This window comes from Rhinoderma darwinii, chromosome 11 (genome assembly GCF_050947455.1).
Source record: "Rhinoderma darwinii isolate aRhiDar2 chromosome 11, aRhiDar2.hap1, whole genome shotgun sequence".
Taxonomy (NCBI): domain Eukaryota; kingdom Metazoa; phylum Chordata; class Amphibia; order Anura; family Rhinodermatidae; genus Rhinoderma; species Rhinoderma darwinii.
This window is the reverse complement of record NC_134697.1, coordinates 49,452,631-49,477,814: the sequence shown is the minus strand read 5'-3', so window position 1 is coordinate 49,477,814 and position 25,184 is coordinate 49,452,631.

Below are 25,184 nucleotides of genomic sequence, written 5' to 3'. Positions count from 1 at the left end.
TTTTTTTTCCAATAAGTTGTAGTTTTAGATCAACATTTTTCATTTTCATAAAGAAGAAAAAACACCCCAACATTTGTAATGCAATTTCTCCTGAGTATGGTAACGCCCCATATGTGGTTATAAACTGCTGTTTAGACATATGGGAGGGTTCAGAAGAAAAGGAGCGGTATTTGACTTTAGGAGTGTACATTTTGCTGGAATGGTTTGTGGACGACATGTTGCATTCGCAAAACCGCTGATGTACCAAAAAAAAGTGACACCTTTTTAGAAACTACATCCCTAAAAGCAATTATCAAGGGGTTTAGTTAGAATTTAGACACCACAGGTGTTTTTCAGAAATTAATATGCAATGGATAATGCAAAGTTAAAATTGCCATTTTTACACTGATCTGCCATTTCACTGCTCAATATGTTGTGCCCAGCTTGTACCACTGGAGAATCTTACCCCATAAATTGTTAAGCGGGTTCCCCCGGGTATGGCGATGCCATATATATGGACGTAAACTGCTGTTTGGGCACGCTGTAGGGCTTAGAAAGGAAGGACTGTTTTGTTTGCATTTTACTGGTATTTCAGTTTATAATGTGGGGGCATTATCTATTGTCTTGCACAATAAAATCACTATTTTGAAAAAAATAATTTGTTTTCTGTGTCGCCATATGCCAAGACCCATAACTTTTTTATTTTTGCGTGGACAAAGCTGTGTCAGGGATTTTTTTGTGCGGATGGGTTGTCGTTTTTATTGGTGCTATTTTGGTGTAAATATGACTTTTTGATCACTTTTTATTCCATTTTTTGGAAGGATATGTGACCTAAAATCCGCAATCCTGGCGTTGTTAGGCCAGTTTTGCGGAACTTTTTTGCTGTGATCTGCTAAAAATTGTGCCAATTATGCGTACCCACAATGTTATTACTGCGTTTGTGCCACAAAACCGGTGCTTGTATATACACCCTAATTCTGTGGATGCTAGGGTTGATGAGTAGCTGTTTAATAAGCTGGTGCTGCCTAAAAAACAGCATAATTAGGCAGGAAAAATCTACCCTGCCCAATCTATTTCAGTCCTCACATAATCCTATGGGCAAGTGTCCAGCCGCTGCGATATCCATTATAATATCAGTAGGATGTGCCATAAGATTAGTGAATGCTCCACTGATCCTGAGGAAAAGGGGCCTTTGACTTTGTTCCCATTGACACAGTGCTGCACTCAACCAACCGCTGTGCAGAGAATGAGGCCTCATTCCCACGTTCAGGATTTGACACAGATTTCGGCGTCGATTCCGCAGCAAATTCTGCGTCAAATCCAATGACAATCCGCATTCAATGCATGTAAATGGGCAGATTAGCCCCGCACAGGGTGCTGATCTGCAACACATTAAACTGCACATCCGCGGCAAAACCCGAATGTCAGCCTCAATTTTCTGCCACGGATCCTGTAGTAATTTCATTAAGGATTTGCCTACTCCAAATCCAACATGTGTGAACATTAATATAGCTGTTTGGCAGTTCCTGCACCGCACCTGATCAGAGTGGCGCTGTGTCAGGGGAAAAGCTGAAGGAGCTACTCTGCTTTACCTTACTTCTATGTCCCCTTCATCCTAGGAACTCATGTGGGTCCCAGTGGTCAGATCCACCCTGATGAGACATTCATAGTATATCCTATTAATATGCCATCAATGTCTTTGGTGGGAAAACCACTTTAAGGCTACATTCACACATTTTTTGTATAGCTGTATAGCTTTATCATATATCGAGCCTTTAGACTTATAATGCTAAAGAGGATGTCCAGAAGTGTAGTCATTTACACATTGCAAAATGTAAAACTTAGTATACAGGGTTTAGACATTTCGGAGAGATATTTTGCCATATATGATCTGCAGAAATTGTTCAATATCCTAACTGCTGCAGAAAAGCATTACAGTATTATCTTCTTCTAACATTTAGGCTGTGTGGTTCTTACTGTACAGAACGTCTCCTGCATATGTGAAACTACAGACCAAATTAGCCTCTGGCAAAGTACATTCCCAAGTGGAAAAAGGAAAAGAAAGTTGGCAAGATGAGCATGTTTTTTTCAGAGAATGCTCAGAGCTCACTTAATAACTTTTGGCAAGCGATATGTATAAACAGGAAGCTTACGAAATATATATACATGTTGGCTGCTCTGCAAAAAAAGGAAAAACTAAAGAAACCTTTTACATTCAACTGAGATATACTGTACTAAGGACCTTAATTTACCCTAATATACCCTTTTTTTCTTTTTTTTTAGGGGCAAAGATTATATATTCCAGTTACATAAGTAACATAACAAAGTTTGTTAAACTATGTCATTGCTCTCCTTTTACTTTTACAGAAGGCTTCTTTATTCAGATTGTAGAATCAATTCTCGAGGATGGAGATTTGCAATGTCGAGTCATATATGTCAAAGTAGGTAGAAAGTAGGACCGCAGACAATTTGTAGAATGCAAAAATCGAGTAGATTTATTAATCTTCAGAATAATCAAATGTAAGCAACGTTTCGGACCTAGATGGTCCTATATCAAGCTGTGGTAAGCAAAAATAAATAAATATGTGACGGGATCAATATAACAAACAGAGAATACACAGTAAGATACAGAGAAGTATGCCAACGCTTATGCAATTTCTCAGGTATTGCCATATAAAGTGTATATGGGCAACTAGCAGCTCAATCTCCATTTTGCCCTCAATGCCACAGTTCCCACCTTTCTTTTATCTGGGATATATAGCATTATTTACTTCCAGGTGAATAAAATGCTAGAACTACAGTGAAAAGGGCATGGTTGGGATGGATTACGCTAGCTCTGCATAACAATGCAGATTTATATGACATTTAGGGTTTGTGGAAAGCTAAAAACAAGCCCTTTTTTGGTTGTCACTCAGCAGCCGCTATTAAGTGTTAGGCTGGATTCACACGAGCATGTTCGGTCCGTAAAGGACTGAACGTATTTCGGCCGCAAGTCCCAGACCGAACACAGTGCAGGGAGCCGTGCTCCTAGCATCATAGTTATGTACGACGCTACGAGTCCCTGCCTCGCTGCAGGAAAACGATCCCGTTCTGTAATCATGTTTTCAGTACAGGACAGTAGTGCCACGGAGAGGCAGGGACTCCTAGCATCGTACATAACTATGATCCTAGGAGCCCGGCTCCATGCAGTGTGTTCGGTCGGAGACTTGCGGCTGAAATACGTTCCGTCCTTTACGGACCGAACATGCTCGTGTGAACCCAGCCTTATACTTGGAATTACAGCATTTATTAACTATGTAACTGTTCAACATAACTGTCCAGAAGTGAATCTGAGAGTCTTTGTCAGCTATACCTATAATCTGCCACTGATACCTATACCTATAAGATCAGTGGCAGATTAAGTGTATCATAGGCCTTGGGCTGTTAACACAATTTGAGACCCCCTTCACCATATGTATAGTCTGCATCATCACCAACTAGAACGGCGGTCCTGAGCCCCTCATCCCATGAGGAGGAGTTTGAAAACAGTGTCTGTCGCAGGTTGATCATGCGTTTGTTAGGCTGTAAATACCTAAAAAATTGTCTATTTAATGCAAATCTGCTTCACTGTGTTATGCCTTGTGCTGGGCAGGTGGTGCATGACACAGGGATTCTTCCTTTAGTGTAATGTGAATTGTAATGTCATACACCACCTCATGACCCGCACTAAGCATAACACAATGGCCTCATTTATCAAAACTGTCCAGCAGTAAAACTTGAGAAATGAAAGGTGAGCTCTTATTGGTTGCTATGGGCAACAAGGACCGCTTTACTTTTAGACAGTCCTGCCATTAGCCTTCGCAGACTGCAATGTTAACCTTTTCACGTCACAGATCTATAGATTTACGTCGTAGAAGGGTATTTAAATATGGCGCCCACAGCAGGGACCCAGCGGCAATGCTTGAAAATGTCTGATCGCAAGCATTTAAGCCCTCAGATGCCGGTGTCAGATGTGACCACTGGCATCTGTGGGCTTTTTACTGCCCCTTTCACTTCGGGCCGGTCACCGGGTCCCGCGCGGCAAAGTGGCGGGAGCCGGTGTATTGCTCTAGCAGCTGGGAGCCTTCTGAATGCTCCCATGCCTGCTATAGGAAGATTGCTATTGAGACCTGCCTATGACATGTCTCAATAGCAATTCACTGATTTTGCCATAGACTGCAATATTGTGATATTGCAGTCTATGGCAAAAGCAAACTAATGATCGCAGGTTCAAGCCCCATAGGAAGGCTAAATAAATGTTAAAAAGTTAGCAACAAGTTTTAAAAAATATATATAAAAATTAAATTTAAATCACCCACCTTTCCCTAGATCCCATATAAAAATAAATAAACAATAATAAACATAAGCAAATGAGGTATTCCGTCTGAAAATGCCCGGACTATAAAAATATAAAAATATTTATCCAATACGGTGAACGTCATAGTGGGAAAAAAGGTCAAAATGTCCAAATCGCATTTTTTTGCTACTTCAACCTTCCCAAAAAATGTAATATTAAGTGATGGAAATGCCAGACATTCCCCAAAATGGTAATAATAAAAACGACATCTTTCTACATACAAAAAGACGCCTTGCACAGCTCTGTACACCGAAATATAAAAAAAGTTACGGGTGTTACAATATCGCAATGCAAATTTTTTTTTTGTTTCTTTAAAAATGTTAATTTTTTTAAAGGTACTAAAACATAACGAAAACTTTAAATTTGGTATGACCGTGATCGTACTGACCCGCAGAATAAAGATGTTGTGTCATTTTCACTGTACAGTGAACACTGTAAAAACAAAACCCATAAGAAAATGGAGGAACTGCTGTTTTTTTCCAATTCCACCCCATTCTGAATTTTTTTCCAGCTTCCCAGTACATCACACATACTGTTAAATGGTACCATTATGAATATTAGTCTGGTCCTGAAAGGGTTAAAGGAAACAGTGATAGTAAAGCTTCAATTATAAGGCAGATTCAATAATTGTATTTTGTAATTTTTCTGTGGATTTGTCTGAAAATACCAATATGTCAAGAAAATGAATGCACACGAGCATCTTAACCCCTTCCTGACATTTGGCGTATCCATACGCCAAAGTCGGGTAGGGGAAGTATGGAATGTGCTCATGGAGTGAACCCGCTCCATACGATGCGGGTGTCGGCTGTATGTTACAGCCGACACTTCAGAGTAATGAGCGGCATAGCGCTCGAGCGCGAACCTGCTCGTTTAACTCGTTAAATGCTGCGGTCAATAGCTACCGCAGCATTTAAATCCTTAGAAGAGGGGGGCGACCCACTCTAACAGCTCATCGCGCACCCCCTGCAATGCAATCGCGGGGGGGGGGGGATGGTTGCTATGGCCACCTGGGGGCCTAATGAAGTCCCCCAGGTCCGCCATCTTTGTGCTCCTATTATGCGCTGCCTACGGCAGGGCTTAATAGTTGCCTGTCAGAATCACGATATACTGCAATACACTAGTATTGCAGTATATCGTGCAAGCGATCTATCAGTGGTTGAAGTCCCCTACGGGGACTAATAAAAAAAAGTAAGAATTTGTAAAAAAAAAAAAAATTAGGTAAAACATTTTTTAACGTTAAAATAAACCCCCTTTTCCCATTTCCCCCCTAGAGCATAGTAAAAAAATAAATAAATATAATTGGTATCACCGCATCCGTAAAAGTCTGAACTATAACAATATATCATTATTTAACCCGCACGGTGAACGCCATAAAAAAATCTATTTTTTGGTCACCCCATCTTCCACAAAAAATGAAATAAAAAAGTGATCAAAATGTCGCATGTACCCCAATATGGTATCATTAAAAACTACAGCTTATCCCGCAAAAAACAATGAAAAAACTATATATATTTGGTATCGCTGTAATCGTATTGACCCACAGAATAAAGTTAACATGTTGTTTTAATTGCACAGTGAATTCCATAAAAACAACGCGCAAAAAACAATGCAGGAACCGTTGTTTTTTTCATTTTCTACCCCACAAATATTTTTTCCCGTTTCCTAGTACATTATATGGCACAATAAATGGTGCTACGAAAAACTAAAACTCGTCTTGCAAAGATCAAGCCCTCATAGGACTATATCGACGGAAAAATAAAAAAGTTATGGCTTTTGGAATGTGGGGAGGAAAAGACGAAAATGAAAATCTGAAAAAGGGCTGCGGCGGGAAGGGCTTAAAGCGTCAATGAACCTTCATATCCACATATATTTATAAAAATTAAAAATGTAATTTTTGTTCCTTTGGTAAAATAATAAGGTCCTTGGGGCCTGGGGAGTGACTATAAAGGCACAAAAAATGCAGTCACCCTCAGGCCCTACGTGCTAAGGGGTCCTAACCGGCACCCTGCCACATAAGGCAATATCAGTGTTTATTATCGTTGTTTCAATTATCCATGTATTATTATTTTCTATTTATTATCCTGTGCTGTGACATCACTCTGTTAATTTTGCTTGTCCTATCACATCACTGTGTTCATTACCTTTGTACTGTAATGTCACTGTGTGAATTAACCTTGAATATTGATGGTGTGTTTGTTAGGGTATTTTCACACGCACTGTTTTCAGACGTAATTCGGGCGTTTTACGCCCCTAATACGCCTACAAACATCTGCCCATTGCTTTCAATGTCAATTACGATGTTCTGTTCCCACAAGCCTTTATTTTACGATCCGCTGTCAAAATACGGCGCGTAAAATGACGGCTCGTCAAAAGAAGTGCAGGACACGTCTTGGTTCGTTTTTGGAGGCGTTTTTCATTGACTCCATTGAAAAATTCTCCAAAATCGTTCGTAAAAAATGCAGCGAATAACGCAGCGAAAATTGCGACTGGCTTAAAAAACGTCTGAAAATCAGGAGCTGTTTTCCCTTGAAAACAGCTCCGTATTTTCAGACGTTTTTAATCAAGTGTGTGAACATACCCTTATTTCTGTGCTGTGACATCTCTGAAGTCCTTAGCCATTAGCTGTGACATCACTGCGCAAAATAACCCTTTCCTATGGCTACACAGTGTTTATTATCCATGTACTTTGACTTCACAGTGTTTGTTATTCCTGTTTTGTGACATCACTTTGTGCATTATCCCTGCACTGTGAGATCACTACCTTTATTATGTTAGTCATTGTTTATTTTCTTTGTATTGTGACATCACTGTGTGTATTCTTCCTGAGCAGAGATGTTACTTGTTTTATATCTATGTATTGTGAAGTCACTGTATTTATTATACCTGTACTGTCACATCACTGTTTGTTATCCATGTGTTGAGATATCATTATGTCCATTATCCATGTTTTGTAACATACCTCTAAGAATTATTCCTGCATTACTTAGTCACACCAGAAAATTATGCCTAAAGTAACCCAATATTTCATCTGCCACAAAAGGGGATATCACCAGATATCACCAGTACTATAAATTACAAGTAAAGTTGAGGGGCCCTGTTACAGATTTGCATCAGGCCCCAGGAACTTCAGGCTATACCTCTGCTTAGGACAGTTACCTCTTTTATGATTTGACATCACAGACAGCTTTGACATCGCAAGGTGGGGGAGGCACATACGGTAATTATTATTTCTTATTTATTACTTTCAGGGTGCTGTACATATGAAATACAGAGGGGTTTAAATACATAACATCAGTGATAATAACAAAAAAGATCAATAAACATGATCTGATGAGTGACAGACTGGTACAGAAGGAGAAAGGACCCTGCCTGCGAGGGCTTACAGTCACTGTAGCAAGCACTCCATTAGTCATGCACCATCAATATCCATATACTGAATCTTGGCACTCAGTGTTTTCTGTTAGTGAAGAGAACCCCTGACTACCAGGAAAACTCTGTGGCCCAGACAGAAGAGTATGCATTATCTACAATTGGTAAGAGCTATCAGTTGTAATTGACTGGCGGCACATTCCAACAGTGACAGTGGCAGCAGCAGCATTGGCGCAGACCTCACACCACGAGCGGTTTGGTTATAAACTTGGGCGGGCATCTATATTTATATGTGCGCATAAGGCTGTTTGTAAGCTAGCTCCTGTCTAGATGAGTGAGTGATGTGCGACAAGATGTTCAGCCATGGTATTTGACATATGAGTGAACATCTGGTCCTGGCTGTATAGACTAATGAGTGAATGCCTGTCTCTGGCTGTATAGGTCAATAAGTAAACCCCTGTCTCTGGCTGTATAGGTCAATAAGTGAACGCCTCCCCCGGGATGCCTGGACTAATGAGTAATCCCCTGGCCCTGGGTGTCTGGACTACTAAGGAAATTAATAAATGGTCCCGGCTGTCTGCCTGGATGACTAGGCTTAAAAAGGGACAATCACATTCTTGGGCCACTCCTATTAATTTTACTCATCAATGAGGGACCATAAACCCCGGAGAAAGCACCTCACATAGTAAGGCATCCTTCAAACAGGGCTTTTGTCTGGCGTTTTAAACTGCATTAAAATCGCATGTAAAAATGGCAGCGTATTTTTTTTTATGGGGTTTTTACATGCACTGGTAACGCTATTTTATTTTGTAATATTTTAAACATGAGTTTTTTGGGACAAGCAACTGTACAGTATTAACTATTAAAATGATGACACCTCCTACCAGTCAATTAGACGAACCCTCAGATTTTCAGGTTGTGTGTTAGACACAACTCTGTTTGATAGTGATAGTCAGACCACAGTCATGTCAGGAAGTTCAACCTCGGCGCAGCTCACTTCGATCACCCCTTCCCGAAAGAACAGTTAAAACATATAGACATAGAAAATTGAAGAAAGGAGACTCTGCCCTCTGGGGTGTCGTATTCGGATGGAGAATCTCATGTTTCCATGGTGAAGACGCCAAACTGCTTCACAACCTGGGATTGACGCTTCCAATTTTTTTAGGTGCTGCCCTGGTTACACCTCTGTTTATAGGACCGGAAGTAAGATGCTCATTTAGACATCCCATTTCAACAGTGATGATGCAACTTGTCTTTTATTTCAAACTTATTGGTGCCATAGTGAAATTGGAATTTAAGTGTATATAATACCAACTCTATTAAACGAGTTATATATTACAAACAATGTCAAATTTTAAAAGGGGAATAAATTCTGGTGGTTAATATTGACAATCAATATATTGATCGCCAATATTAACCACCAGGTTTTATTCCCCTTTTAATATTACTCCTTTAATAGAGTTATCATGAAGTGATCTTGCTGTTTTTATATCCGGGCACAGCATGGGTGCATCTCATTCATCCTTTTACCGACTGAGTGTCCAAATTGGATTAGCCCGTGGCCTGGTGTCTGCACCAAGTAACAAGACTGACCTGTGCACGACCTGCGTTACAATATGAAATCTGTCAAAAGATGAAAAATGTTCCTCATCATTTTTAGTGTTTGAAGAAGAACCAGAGGAGACAGCAAATCTTTTGTGTCAGTTCCAAGAGGTTGTAAATATTAGTGGTTGATGGAAATTTGGAATTATGGTGTACTTAGCCCTTTCCCACACTCTCCACTAAAATTCATCATAGTATTTGTGCAACTAGGCATGTAGTGTGCAGACTTTGGTTTTTAATAATTGGAGAACTAATTTTCAGCTTGTTAAGTGCCAAACTATGTACAGCTGCTTTTTTTTACATAATCTTTTGTAATATGTCTTGGTAAAACTGCAGATTGAAAATGTACCACCAATAAAGTATATTGGGACAGATTTACTTAGACTAGGGTTTCATACGCCATTCTAGCTTTTTGCTCTGCTAGAGTAAGACGTAACAGATTTATTAAAAGGAGCCCAACTCATATATTTATTGCATCTGTCTGCTGGCTGCGCACCATAATTGTGGCGTGACAATGTGAGTGCAACCCCCCTCATTGCGCTCACATCACAACTCCGCTTCTCCCCTCAGGCTCCTTCATCAGGCCCCGGTGAAGGTCTGTGGCGCATACAAGGCCCTGAGGCAGAGTGGCATCAAGACGTCTGCAAGGCAGCACATTAATTCCAGTCTTGTGTGCTGTCACATATAATGCCCTGACGCTGCCTGTCATCAATACCTTGTATGTGCCGCAGCCTAATGTAGGAGCCTGAAAACTGGAGTAAAAGAGTTAATAAATTCCCTCCATAAGGCAGGGCTATTTTACACCAGCACAATATTAATTATTTTAGGTTCCATCAAGTTGTAAAGTGGGGGTGGGTGAAGTGTGATGATAAATGAGGAATGCCACGGAAAATATAGCCACTTTAACTTTTAGTTTTAGCTTAACAATATAAACAGTTCTTTTGCCATTGCTGATGGTGCACTCGGCCTAAATATTATATACATTCTTCCCAGTGCAAGAGTTACAGCACGTAGTTACAACTATACACTGTACATGTAAGGCAAGCTAAGAGGATAGCTAGCTTGCTGTTCGTCTGATTGTTATAGCCAAGGGCATTCCCCCCTTAATGCAGGGAGAAGTCTGCTTAGGCCTAGTAGGCCTCAAGATGGTGGCTGAGTCTTTGTATTTCGGGCCTATTGCCCCTTTTGTAGATGGTGGTTCTCAGACTCAGAGCTTCCCTAGCACCGCAGCAACGGAAATGGCAAGATGCTCACTCCCTCAATAGCCGCCACACTCTTCTCTTCACAGAACGCAGTTTAGGTCTTTCCTAGCTCTCTTTTAACACCAAACTCGGTTTGGCAGGGTCACTGCAGTCTTAAAGACACAGCATCGCCCCCAGGCGTGATGACGTATGCATGTGTGGCCATTATCACCCTATTACAGAGCCTAGAAAACTCAGCCTAAGGTGGCATCTGGGCCATATATCTTGGCGCCAATGTTTAAGTGACAACAAGACGGTATCTGCCTCACCTTAATTTATATCAACGCCAACATCAAACGTTACACATGGTATCTTTGTTGTCAGACAGACACCTTTCTTTTCCATGCACCTTGTCTTCTCCCATCATTGTCAGATCTTGGCCGGTTCATTCAAGATACAAGTGCCGCCTACATTGGGGATAAATACAACACAGCCATACCTCTAAAAAGCAAGACAACCATACAACAACATTTAAAGTTACAGTATCAAATAAATTACAAGAAGACATATTTAGGCACTGACAATCGCCCTATTTACTTGGAAATGCAATTCACACATGTTACAAAGTCATTCATGGATACCACTCGCCTGTTTCCATAGATATCATAGAATTGTATGGACCAGCGTTACACACGCTCCAGAAAAACTTGGTTGGATCTCCATCAATCTAACCTAACTATTGAAACCTCTTTAAAGGGTTTTTCTCATCAATCATCAAAACAACTCTTTTTCCCTATGCCCTATTATGGCACATAGGCATCAAACTAGAGGGTCCCCTACTATTAGCCTGGGCGGAGAGACACTAACAAAGAGTGGCTCTCACCTCTAACATATCTAGCCCCCTCCCCCGTGTATTACATGGACAGCAATGTATAGCCAGCAATAAATTATATGTACCCTAAAATGGTGCTATTAAAAAATACAACTTGTCCCGGTCAAAACAAGTTCTAATACAGCTATGTCTATGGAAAAATAAAAAAGTTATAGCTGTTTGAATGCGACGATGTAAAAACTGAAAAAAATTGTTTGGTCAAAAATACTGTCGATATCAAGGGGTTAAAGAGCACAACTTCTTTAAAGAAAATTTCCACCCAAAGCATTACAATTGGCCAGAAATATGAAATTGGAAGTCAGATCATTATCCAGTGTTTATTTTACTTATTTTTCTCTGTTTTGTTGTGAAAAAGTGACAACCAGAAGTGCAGCCATACCGGTTTTCACTTCTGAATTAGCTTCTCAGAAATTGGTACCAATCAGTCATTTTGTTACCATCTATTAGAAACAAAGTGACAGTTTCCATAGAAGCCAATTAAAGAGGCCCTGTCACCACATTATAAGTGCCCTGTCTCCTACATATGGAGATTGGCGCTGTTATGTAGGTGACAGTAATGCTTTTTATTTAAAAAAATGATCTATTTTCACAACGTTAGGAGCGATTTTGGTTTATGCTAATGAGCTTTCTTAATGCCCAAGTGGGCGTATTTTTACTTTCGACCAAGTGGCGTTGTACAGAGGAGTGTATAACGCTGACGAATCGGCATCATGCACTCCTCTCCATTCATTTACACTGCACTAGCGATATAGTTATATCACTATGTGCAGCTACATACACAAACCCTAACATTACTACAGTGTCCTGATAATGAATACACATGACCATCCAGCCTGGACGTCATGTGTACTCAGAATCCTGACACTTCTGAATCTTTTTTGTGAGATTCCGGCAAGTGAAACCAAATCTCGTTTAGCTCCGTAATCTCGCGAGATTTGGTTTCACTTGCCGGAATCTCACAAAGAAGAGTCCGAAGTGTCAGGATTCTGAGTACACATGACGTCCAGGCTGGATTTCATGTGTATTCATTATCAGGACACTGTAGTAATGTTGGGGTTTGTGTATGTAGCGTCATGCACTCCTCTGTACAACGCCCACTTGGTCGAAAGTTAAAATACGCCCACTTGGGCATTAAGAAACTTCATTAGCATAAACCAAAATCGCTCCTAACGTTGTGAAAATAGATCATTTTTTTAAATAAAAAGCATTACTGTCACCTACATTACAGCGCCCATCTCCTTATGTAGGAGATAGGGCACTTATAATGTGGTGACAGAGCCTCTTTAACATGTGACTATCAATATGGCTGCACTTCCTATTACAAAATGTACAATAATAGTGAATGCACTGAAACAATAAAGCTGATTGAGTTTTCTCTGACTGGCTTTCATTTATTATCAGAAGGTGATTCTGCTCTCACAATTCGCTGGTGGAAGTTCATCTTTATAATAATAATAAACCTTGATCACTGAGAAAACATCTGCCAGCTCCAATTCTAATACCAGAATAGAAAGCAGTTCAACCAGAAACATTTATTGCATAGACTTTTCAGTCCACTAGTCTTTATAGCATGACATTCCTCTATTGGGTGTCCGTGAACTTGGCTTTGACATAGGCGTTGCTCTCTCTATGGTTTGTTTTGGGACATATATAGTTAAATATTTGGAGATAAGCCAATTTGTTAACTGGTTTTATACATACATTTTGCTTTTATTACATTTTATAACACACATAGAAAGACATAAAATAGTTGATAGTGAAAAACTATGTGCCCCCATCCAAGTGTCCCTTATTATTGGATATGTGTCACACTGAATGGTTTCTGACCACTATACAAAATACAATATATGAAAACAGTGAACCTGAGTGGGTAGTCCCATCATAAAAAGTGATGACATATGACTAGGATATGCCATTACTTCTTGATTGTTGGGGGCTGACTTCTTGGCTCCCCACCAATCACCTGAATGAAGGAGCAGAAGCCCCATGGGTTAGCCCCTGTCACCGTGCATAGTGGTGCTCCTGTCCAATGGAGCGGTGTGGAAGTTCCTTGTACAGCGGGTGGACGATTGTGCCTCTATGCAGGGAAAATCTTGGAAGGAACTTCATTCTGAGGAATGGTTGGGGTCCAAGCATTCAAACCCTCTCTGATCAGGAATGATGACATATCCTTATCCTAGCTTGTTATGATGGAAACACCCCTTTAAGCTTAAAAGGGGTAATCAAGTTATGAAGAGTTCTAAGCAATTTTTATCTATCCAAAGGATAGGTAATAACTGCTAGATTGGCAGGGGTTTGACCACTAAGACCGACCGATCGCCAGAACAGGGTCCCGAGTCCTTTATTTCAATGGAGTTGTGGTCAAGCGTGTGCAATACCGCTACATCCACTGCCTATAAGACTGATGGAAATAGCCTAGTACTACAGCTCGCCTCGCAAAAAACAGGATCTCACACCGCTTCATCAAGAGAAAAATAAAAAAGCTATGGCTCCCAGATTTAAGCAACACAAAACTCATTTTAACAAATATTTTTTTCTTCGTAAAAGTAGTAAATCATAAATAAAAATATATTAATTTGCTATCGCGATATTCGTGTTGCCGCAAAATAAAGTGAATATACATGTTGTTTTTACAGCACGGTGAATGCTGTAAAAAACAAGATCCAAGAAATGGAGGAACTGCTCACTGTACATTATATAGACGGCTGCGGCAGCAAGGGGTTAAAGTCACTGAGCTCTTTATTATGACCCATAACTATTACGAATGTTTGTCTATCGAAAATGCATGTCTGTGTGCTTGATTTTATGCAGTTGTTTGCAATATGTGTGGTTGTAACTCAATAATTTGGAGGGTGTCCACATACTTTTAGCCATATAGAGTATTTGTCTCCATGCTTATAGACTATAAATAAACACTACTCACTACTCAGGTTAGAAGAAGAGATAAAAGACTGCAGGACAAGAATGCACACAAATTTGTAGTTTGTATCTATGGAGACACATGAGACTTCATGGAAACTGTATACAGAAAACAGTAGTATACTATTTAAGCAAGACTTTGCAAAGCTGCTTCATTTAATATTTTAGATCAGAGCAATAAAAAAATTAATTGTAAAACTATGCACGCCTTTTATTAATTATCTTGCTTTAACAAAAATTTTTTTTGCTTATACCGGATAACAACCCCTTTTATTTTAATATCACATTCTTAGTACAGGCTTTTTTTTTTTTACACCGAGGACACATTTCCATTACTGGCACTTGATTTATACACATTAGAATGTCCTAGATGCTTCTCCTCGAGGTAGACTTTGTATGTGTAATGTGGTGTTATAGACGTCATACCACAATCTACTTTTAGCAGCTGGGTGGATTCCAAATTGTTATCTGTTTTTTCGTCGCTGCCTTGCCAAGCTAGAATTAGCTTGGCTACATGCACAGATTCACATACCTGCACTCTCCGTCTCAGTTTTAGCAAATTCATATATTATAGGCATTGATACATTACTCCATATTATTGTTCATACGTCATTCTGCCTAAAGCAGAACTCTCACTGCTTTTTTATTCACATAATAAACCCCTCTTTCCAAATTAGTGGCAGACTAATGTTACTATTTCCTTATCTCAGACTATAACAGCTGATGAAAAAGTCACAGCTGCCTGGATTATTAACAGTCATTTGTCTTTGGCGTAGCATCCTCAGTAGTGTTGAATGGATGTCTACCACAGGGTCCTAGTAGTTGTCCAATTAGCTTTACATCACAGTGGTCTGACTGCTGCATTATTCAACATCATAAAACAGGTTGTCCAGTATAGAAAACCCATTTTCATACACCCTATTAGGAAATTCAGAGTTAATATAGGGGGATCCTCTGATCGGGATCCTCAACTCTTGGCCAGAGTGTAGAGCGGTTACAAAGAACGTCTCTCTTTCTGGAGGACCTGTCCTGTCCTGCATTCCACAGACAACCCATTGATATAAATGGGCACTGTGTAATGCTTATTTTCTCCTGAAGTGGTGCTGCAGCGTAATTGAAGACTTACTGCCAGGTATCCCCATACATTACAGCTGGTCGCTAGGGGTCCCAGCAGGGGGACACTTTGTGATCAGTTTTTTGTCAACGGACCCTGCTAACAAGTAGGGATTGTCCACAGCGAAGAACCCCTTTAAGATCCAAAATATGATGTTGCAATGAAAAATTACTGACCATAGAAACTACTGACCATATATTAAACATCAAGGCTAAAAATTGTATCCTTGATAAAGAATTTTTTGTTTAAGTTAGTCATGCAGAAAAGCTTGTAGTTGCAGCATTCATCAATCTTGCAAAGCTTGAAGCTATAACTACACCTACTGCATTCTTGCTCCAAGCTTAGAGGTTTCCCGACACCTAAGAGACTGGGGCAGATTTATTAATAATGGCTTAAAGATAGATAGCCTAAAGCTAGAGGTGTGTTAGACTGAAGATGCAGCACATTTTTCAATAATGCGCACATTAATTGATAGACTTGGCGAATCTTGGCAGATGTTAGAGTCCTTTTTTCTTCTTTAGATCACTTTTTGGGTGGTATACTTCACTGGCCTCCTTGGTGATGTCACTGGGGAAGATGCCACTTTGGCAGCCACTTTATGATACCTTGGTGCTGAAAACATTCAGATTTAGGGGACTCAAACATACTCTCAAGTGATTTTAACACTATAACTACTAGTTTATCAAAATCATCATACCTCACTGGCCAAAGTCATTCATTATCTAGGTATTATAGAAGACAGGATGAAAACTGGAAAGTTGAAACTCAAGCCAAAGTTAAGCATTCCATTTCTGAATTGAGACTGACAAAGTCATTCACCAGTTGACATTGGGATATTATCTTTTTGGCAAGGGTGACCACATACTTAAGTTGATCAAAGAGGTTGTCAGAGCAAGGGATCCACTTTTCCATAGAATGCCTCCTGACCTCCAAAAAACAGAGCCATGCTAGACCAGGCTTTCTGCTTTAGGGAATAGACTGTATTTTAGCCTAACATGCCATGATATAAATAAATGTGCATACAATAACTACAGTACATGTCAGCATATTGTAAGAATTGCAAATGAATAGATTATATTACATATTTGAAAATAAAATATCCCAAAATAACTTCCAGGTTGACCTGCTGTTTCCATACTGTCTGTATACTCTGAATAATACACGACTGGAACTTTCCTACACTAATTCCAGTAACAATGGATTGGCCATTCGCATGCTTTATATAACCTATTTTAAATAATATTGCATAACCAATGTAATTTTGCAACCTACAGACTGGTCAAATAAAAAAGAACCAGCTTTCCTATAAATATTTTCTGTATCAGTAGGACGTTCCTCTAAAACGAATACTCATGAACATAAAAGGGAGGGGGTGCTGTGTGGCACTAAACACAAAGGGGAGCTGTGTGGCACTATATACAAGGGGGGCTGTGTGGCACTATTTACAAGGGGAGGAGGGCTGTGTGGCGCTATCTACAGGGGGCTGTGTGTGGCGCAATCTATAGGGGGCTGTGTGTGGCGCAATCTACAGGGGGCTGCGGGGCACTATATACAAGGGGGCTGTGTGGCACTATCTACAAGGGAGGGGGGCCGTGTGGCACTATATACAAGGGAGGGGGCTGTGTGGCACTATATACAAAGGGGGGCTGTGTGGCACTATATACAAAGGGGGCTGTATGGCACCTTATACAATAGGGGGGCTGTGTGGCACTATATAATAAAGGGGGGCTGTGTGACACTATCTACTAAGGGGGGGTGTGGCACTATATACAATGGGGGGCTGTGTGGCACTATATACAAGGGGTGGTGGGGGTGCTATCTACAAGTTGGGTGTGGCACTGTCTACAGGGGGCTGTATGGCACAATCTACAGGGGGCACTATCTACAAGAGGGGCAGTGCGTGGCACCAAGGGGAGGAGGGGGGCTTGTAAGAAGTTTGCTATAGGGCCCAGTCTTTCCTAGTTACGCCAATGTTTTTGCGGATATAACATAGAATATAACCAAACCTTTATGTTTGATACATGTTCTAAGATCATCTTAAAAATACAGGAATAGAAATGGCCTTTAACAAAAAACTTTGCTGGATGTCAATATATTCTTGACTTGATATCAACTATTTCTGAACTGCAAAAGTTAACTTTGCTCCCCATTGTTTCGAAATTATTGTTGGCGCAGGTTCATTTCACAGTTGGTTGTGTGTTTTTTGTTTTTTTTCTTTAGATGCCAGGAATTCAGAAAACTGAGCACATAGGAGCATTGCTCTACTGTATATTTCATTTCTCATAAAGAAAAAACTATCTAACACATTCAGGTGAAAATCTATACATTATGGGGAAAAACATACGTTGTTAGCAATGTGTCCTCCACATTCACAGTATATCAAAGATGTAAAACAGTCTGTATTGTTTGCTCAGGGGGTTGAAATGCATCCACGGGTTAACAAAATTGTCATCTATCTCCAGCCAAACAATCTTTCTGGGAGTACCAAAAATGGCACTTTGGCCTACTGGTCCATTGCCGCCTAGTTCATGCCCCCTATTTAATTTTAAAGTATTTGTAAAACAAAAATAACTAAATGTAAAAATTAGACAGGGAAACTATTTATATCAGTTATCCCCCTCCATAAAGAATGTTTAATGCAAAAATAAATCACTGTAGAAATATAAATAATCTATCCGGTCTTTGGTTTGCTGTAAGAACCTGAATATGCACCCAACTTACAAGTTAATGTAAAACAGAGTTCTATATATGGTTCACTAATTTATGTCTGTCTTTATTAATTATTAACAACAATACATTTTAGTACTGTCTACTGACCCTTGATTTGCCTTTTAATAAGGTAGAAATAAACCCTACACTACAGATCCTCTTGCAAAATGTTACTGTACGTAGTGCAGATTGGAACAGTGTCTCTTATGCGTCCTACATATTATATCCAGTCAATAGGTTGTTAAGTGGACATTCATGTAGGTCATGATTTTGATTTACACAATACCTCCTATGACAACACTGAGTGGCAGGAGTACAGCAATGAGGTGGTTGTCATCAGGACCAGCAATTTTTAAAGAGCAAACTTAATTAAAGGGGTTATCGAGGAAGTACTATTTTTTTTTTAGTGGCTGCAAACAAAAAAAAAGCAAAAAAAAAAATGCAATACCTTCCTATCTTTGCCCCTGGCGATCCAGCGCTGACTCTCCGGCAGCAGTCCCGGTGCTTGTTTACATGCACGTTGCATGTAACTTCTGCAGTCAATCAGAGGGCTCAATGGGGCTCTCTGGTGATGAATTGTACTTCTGGCATAATGCCAAAAATGCAACCTATGGTTGCTGAGCTCTCTGATTGGCTGCAGCGGTCACATGCTACATGCATGTAAACAAGCACTAGGACTGCCACCAGAGTGACAGCGCTGGATCACCAGGGGCAAGGTTAGGTAAGTTTTGCTTTTTGGTTTTGTTTATTTCATTCGCAGCCCCTAAGAAAAAATGTTTGCTTTCTGTATAAACTCTTTAAAGAGATTATTTCTCCTTTTTCAAGCAAAGCAGCTACACCTTCAGAGCCGGCCTTAGGATTGTGCGACCTATGCGGTTGCACAGGGCGCATTAGCAAATCCTGCTGAAGGGGGCAACTTAGGGTTATTATTGTCAACCGGAATTCTTATTATTAAATTCTCCTTATTGAATAACACATGGAGTTGTTATTTGGTGACAGTATGTTGGTATTATTTGGTATTTTTTTAACAGTATCTCATATACAAGAAAATCCGGGGAGGTGGGACTGAGCTATTGAGCATGTGTGACCACGAGCACTGAACACATTAATTAGATGTTCTGAGAGTGAATCAGAAGAACACCAGGGGGCGCCATAACAAGTATGTAACAGTAATATTTAGACACGTAGGAGCATTTATTTTAAAATGAGAAATTTAATATTTAATGTGGGACAACCCCTTTAATCTTGGTCTGATCAGGGAACTATGAAAATAGTATTTTAGATTCTCCACAAAGAGAATCAGTATTTTTAAAGAATAGGAGTTTGGGACAATGATTGGTAAAACATCCTTCTAGTCCGTACAAATAGATTTTGTGTAAAGATTGATAACAAATCCAAATAAATGTGTGATTCAGAATCCATAAATTCAAAGCCTATTTCTAGCAATCTATAAAGGATATAAAATTGTATTTTACTTTGAAATGTATTTTTTATAGTTTTTCTAGTTTGACTGGCAGGCTAGTCAACACTGTCATAATGGATTAAGAAATATTCAAGCAACTTTTGGGTTCATCTGCAGCTTGTTGTCAGTTCTTGGTAGGACTTTACAATGGCACCCTGGGCTCTGATTCTCAGCAGGTTCATATCCACTTGGATTAAGGCCTATAGTTATAAACATTATAGTGAAAGGGCTTATCCGGGTTGTTAAAATTTTTTACTAACGGCTGCAGAGAATAAGCGAGTGTTGATTCCTTTTTTTGTTTCTGAACATTTTCAGTCGTTAGTAAAAAATTTGAACAACCCGAAAAAACACTTTCAATTTAGCCTTATCAAGTCAAGGCTCTGTATTGGTAGGTTATAAGGCTGGGTTCACACGTGGCGGAATTTCACTTAAATTCCGCTGCGGACACTCCGCAGCATTAATCCGCAGCGGAGCCGTTTGTCCATTGGCTTCCACTTTAATTTAGCAGTGTTCGTTTAGACGATGCGTAAAATTCCGCTGCGGAGCATAGGCTGCGGAGCGGAATTTGGTGTCCGCAGCATGCTCTGTCTGTTGCGGAGCAGTGGCGGACTCATGGCGGAATTTCTCCATTGACTTCAATGGAGATTCTAATTTCCGCAATGAAGTCCGCAGCTGTCATGAACATGTTATGTGTGCTGCGGATGCGTCTTGCTTTTTTAACTTGACATTTCTTCATTCTGGCTGGACCTATGTATTTCTAGGTCTACAGCCAGACTGAGGAAGTAAATGGGGCTCCCGTAATGACGGGAGCGTTGCTAGGAGACGTCTGTAAATAGTCACTGTCCAGGGTGCTGAAAGAGTTAAGCGATCGGCAGTAACTGTTTCTGCACCCGGGACAGTGACTACCGATCCCAATATACAGCAACCTGTAAAAAAATATAAGTTCATACTCACCGAGAACTCCCTGCTTCTGTCTCCAGTCCGGCCTCCCAGGATGACGTTTGAGTCTAAGTGACGGCTGCAGCCAATCACAGGCCAAGCACAGGCTGCAGCGGTCACATGGACTGCCGCGTCATCCAGGGAGGTCGGGCTGGATGCCGAAAGAGGGACGCGTCACCAAGACAACGGCCGGTAAGTATGAATTTCTTTGACTTTCACAAGGGAAAGTGCTGTCCCTTCTCTCTATCCTGCACTGATAGGGAGAAGGGAAGTACTTTTACCGCAGTCCGCAGCAGCTAGTCCGCATCAATTTACTGCACATTTTGTGCAGATCCGCAGCAGAATCTGCAACGCAGATTCTGTGCGGCATTGATGCGGACAGTTGCGGAGGAAATCCGCCACGTGTGGTCATGCCCTTAATAGTGAAATGTGGAATTTCATACATCCAAATATTTTTTTTGCAATTTTCAGGCTTTTTATTCAAATCACTGTACTACAAGGATATCATCACATCGCAACAACGCACTTGACTAGAATTTATATGAGTCCAATGAGTTCTGTGGGATTTCCACGCTATAGATATATTTTTGTAACGCAAAGAAATACAAGTTTCTAGGAAAAGTATTTGAAAATTCTAAGCTTATAATATACTGGTTACCAAGTAGTTTATAATGTGGGCTGTAGATGTGCCCAAAGGCAACACTTTCCCATCAAGTAAAGTAATTCTGATTGATCATAAATAAGATCAGCTCATCTTGTCGGAATTCCTTGTAGATTTCTTGGACAAAACCTACTAGGATAGCCATGAATTTAGGCTATGCCAACTATGGCATTTTTTGGTTGCTGTTAGGGATCTGCCAGGTACTTCATCTAGGTATACTCCTGGGATTAATCAGTCCACACCTGAGGCCAGACCTGTTCGACTGACACCATCTCCCACCAACCAGGGTGGCAGGCTCAGGAGTGGGAGAGCCTATCGCGGCCTGGTCTGTCGGAGTTAGCTCCGCCCCCTGTCCTTTATTACCTGCCCTGTTCTCTCCTTCAGTGCTTGTAAGTCTTTTGGATTCCTGGCCCCACTGCTGCTTGCTCCAGCCTGCTTCTGCCGTGCTTCTGCCTTGCTGCAGTTCTGCTTGACCTGCTTTGCTTTGCCCCTGGCTTGCTTCTGTCTCCGTGCCCGCTCGGGTGTACTCACTTCGTCCTGGTCCTGACTGTTCGTTCGCCGCTCCGTTTCCTCGTGGCGTTCCGTGGCTACTGCCCCTTCCCCTGCGTGTTCCCTGTTTGTTTTCCTGTGCACTTAGACAGCGTAGGGACCGCCGCCCAGTTGTACCTCGTCGCCTAGGGCGGGTCGTTGCAAGTAGGCAGGGACAGGGCGGTGGGTAGATTAGGGCTCACTTTCCCTTCACCTCCTTCCTGCCATTACATAATTACAAGCCCATTCCCCAGAGACCTTGGACCCATATCTCCATGGATTTTATCACCGATTTGCCTCCATCTCAGGGCAAGTCGGTGGTGTGGGTGGTAGTCGACCGCTTCAGCAAGATGTGCCACTTTGTGCCCCTTAAGAAGCTACCTAACGCCAAGACGTTAGCTTCTTTGTTTGTGAAACACATCCTGCGTCTCCATGGGGCCCCAGTCAATATCGTTTCTGACAGAGGGGTACAATTTGTTTCCTTATTTTGGAGAGCTTTTTGTAAAAAGTTGGAGATTGATCTGTCCTTCTCCTCCGCCTTCCATCCCGAAACTAATGGCCAAACGGAAAGGACCAACCAATCCCTGGAACAATATTTAAGGTGTTTCATCTCTGACTGTCAATTCGATTGGGTCTCATTCCTTCCCCTTGCTGAATTTTCCCTGAATAACCGGGTCAGTAACTCGTCAGGGGTCTCCCCGTTTTTCTGTAATTTCGGGTTTAACCCAAGGTTCTCCTCCGTCTCCCCTGGTTGTTCCAATAATCCTGAGGTAGAGGATGTTCATCGGGAACTGTGCACTGTCTGGGCCCAGGTTCAGAAGAACCTAGAGGCGTCCCAGAGCGCACAAAAGATTCAGGCGGATAGTAGACGTTCTGCTAACCCCCGGTTTGTCGTCGGGGATTTGGTCTGGTTGTCGTCCAGGAACTTGCGCCTTAAGGTCCCGTCCAGGAAGTTTGCTCCCCGATTTATTGGACCTTATAAGATCATTGAAGTCCTCAACCCTGTATCCTTCCGTCTGGAGCTGCCCCCATCCTTTCGCATACATGACGTCTTCCATGCCTCCCTCCTTAAACGCTGCTCCCCGTCCTGGTCCCCCTCGAGGATACCTCCTGTTCCCGTTCTCACCCCTGAGGGGGTGGAATTCGAGGTGGCCAAGATTATGGACAGTAGGATGGTCCAGGGCTCCCTCCAGTACCTGGTCCATTGGAGAGGATACGGGCCGGAGGAGAGGACTTGGGTACCTGCCCGGGATGTTCACGCTGGGGTATTGATCAGGAGGTTCCACCTTCTCTTCCCCACTAAACCGGGTCCCCTTAGTAAGGGTCCGGTGGCCCCTCATAAAAGGGGGAGTACTGTTAGGGATCTGCCAGGTACTTCATCTAGGTATACTCCTGGGATTAATCAGTCCACACCTGAGGCCAGACCTGTTCGACTGACACCATCTCCCACCAACCAGGGTGGCAGGCTCAGGAGTGGGAGAGCCTATCGCGGCCTGGTCTGTCGGAGTTAGCTCCGCCCCCTGTCCTTTATTACCTGCCCTGTTCTCTCCTTCAGTGCTTGTAAGTCTTTTGGATTCCTGGCCCCACTGCTGCTTGCTCCAGCCTGCTTCTGCCGTGCTTCTGCCTTGCTGCAGTTCTGCTTGACCTGCTTTGCTTTGCCCCTGGCTTGCTTCTGTCTCCGTGCCCGCTCGGGTGTACTCACTTCGTCCTGGTCCTGACTGTTCGTTCGCCGCTCCGTTTCCTCGTGGCGTTCCGTGGCTACTGCCCCTTCCCCTGCGTGTTCCCTGTTTGTTTTCCTGTGCACTTAGACAGCGTAGGGACCGCCGCCCAGTTGTACCTCGTCGCCTAGGGCGGGTCGTTGCAAGTAGGCAGGGACAGGGCGGTGGGTAGATTAGGGCTCACTTTCCCTTCACCTCCTTCCTGCCATTACAGTTGCCCTGCGGAAATCTGTGAAGGCTATTATTAGTTACATAGGTTGAAAAAAGACACAGGTCAAGTTCAACCTTTCTCAATCAATTATGTATATAGAGGAACCGGACATTGCTTAGATCTTGCCTCCAAAGCTGATAACAAGGTTTTTATCGACATATATTTGCAAAGCTTGCAAATATACAGCATGTCTTAGGCCCCATGCACACGGCCGTGCCAATAATCACGGTCTGCGATTACAGGCACGGACAGCCACCCGCATTTTAGACCCGTGCTCCCATATAAAGTTTGGGAGCACGGTCCGTAAAAAGCAAAAGGTAGGACATGTCTTATCTTTTGCAGAGGCTTTCTACGGCCCGGACACCTTCCCGTAAAATATAAGGTGTCCGTGGTCAATACAAAGGAATGGGTCCGTAATTGCGGATTGTTATTACGGGCCGCAATTATGGACGAAATCTACAGTCGTGTGCATGGGGCCTTATAGGGGTCTTCCAGCCATTATGATTGATCACCTATCCAATAGATCAGCTTTCAGAAGATTAAGGGGGGAAGTGCTGGGATTTTTTGTACACTTTTGTTTTATTGTCTATACGCAGTGTTCGTTTCATTTTAAATGCGTATAGCATCATTTTGCCATGTATTAATATCCAATCTCTACTGGCTTTACATAGTAAAAACAATAAAATACACTGTGGAATTTTAAAATCCCACTACAGTAAGGAGGTTCATGTACTAATAAATAATATATTGGTAATGGTGAATACTCGGCTAATGTCACTCTCTTCCAGTTCGTCTGTATATTGGGTTATGTAGATGACCTGGCAGATACCAATCCGGAGAGAGTGTTAGTGGCATGGATGTTATATATGGCGCACAAATTAATAGTGCAGCACTGGATGGATGTGTAAATTCCATCGATGTGAAAGTCCATTAATAAAATAAACTGGTTGTTGAACTTGGAGAAAGGGAGTTTTTATGAAAAGAGGGGCATGTGCTAAATTTTTTATAAATTATGGTTGTTGTGGATTGACTCTTCGGGACTTGCATCCATGGAACTTGAGAGACATCGATTGGGCTTGCTCTAGCACTTGTCAATGCTCTTATGTGAATAGCATTTCATGTATGCTCATTATTTCTCATTATGTTTGTGATATAACGTTATATAAACATACTTTGTCTGCATTGTGGACCCAATCCTCAGGAACCAATCAAAACTGTTTTATTACTATGTTATGATACAGTATATACAGGACCTTTGCAGTTTATTCTAGGGACTGGCACAGTCAACTTTTTCTTGCAGGTGGAAGATTATATGGACTTTTTCTTGTAATGAACATTGGAAAATGCAGTGTATATGACATCTGTTTCCTTTAGTTGTGGTGGACTCTTGTTGGGGGTAGGGTACTCTGGAGTTTGTCTTTGTACTATTGGAAAATGTCAACAAAAATACATAATTTAAAAAAATACATATCTTGTAATTTTGCTAGAATCTTAATATTTTAAACCTCAAGATTTAGTTGATATT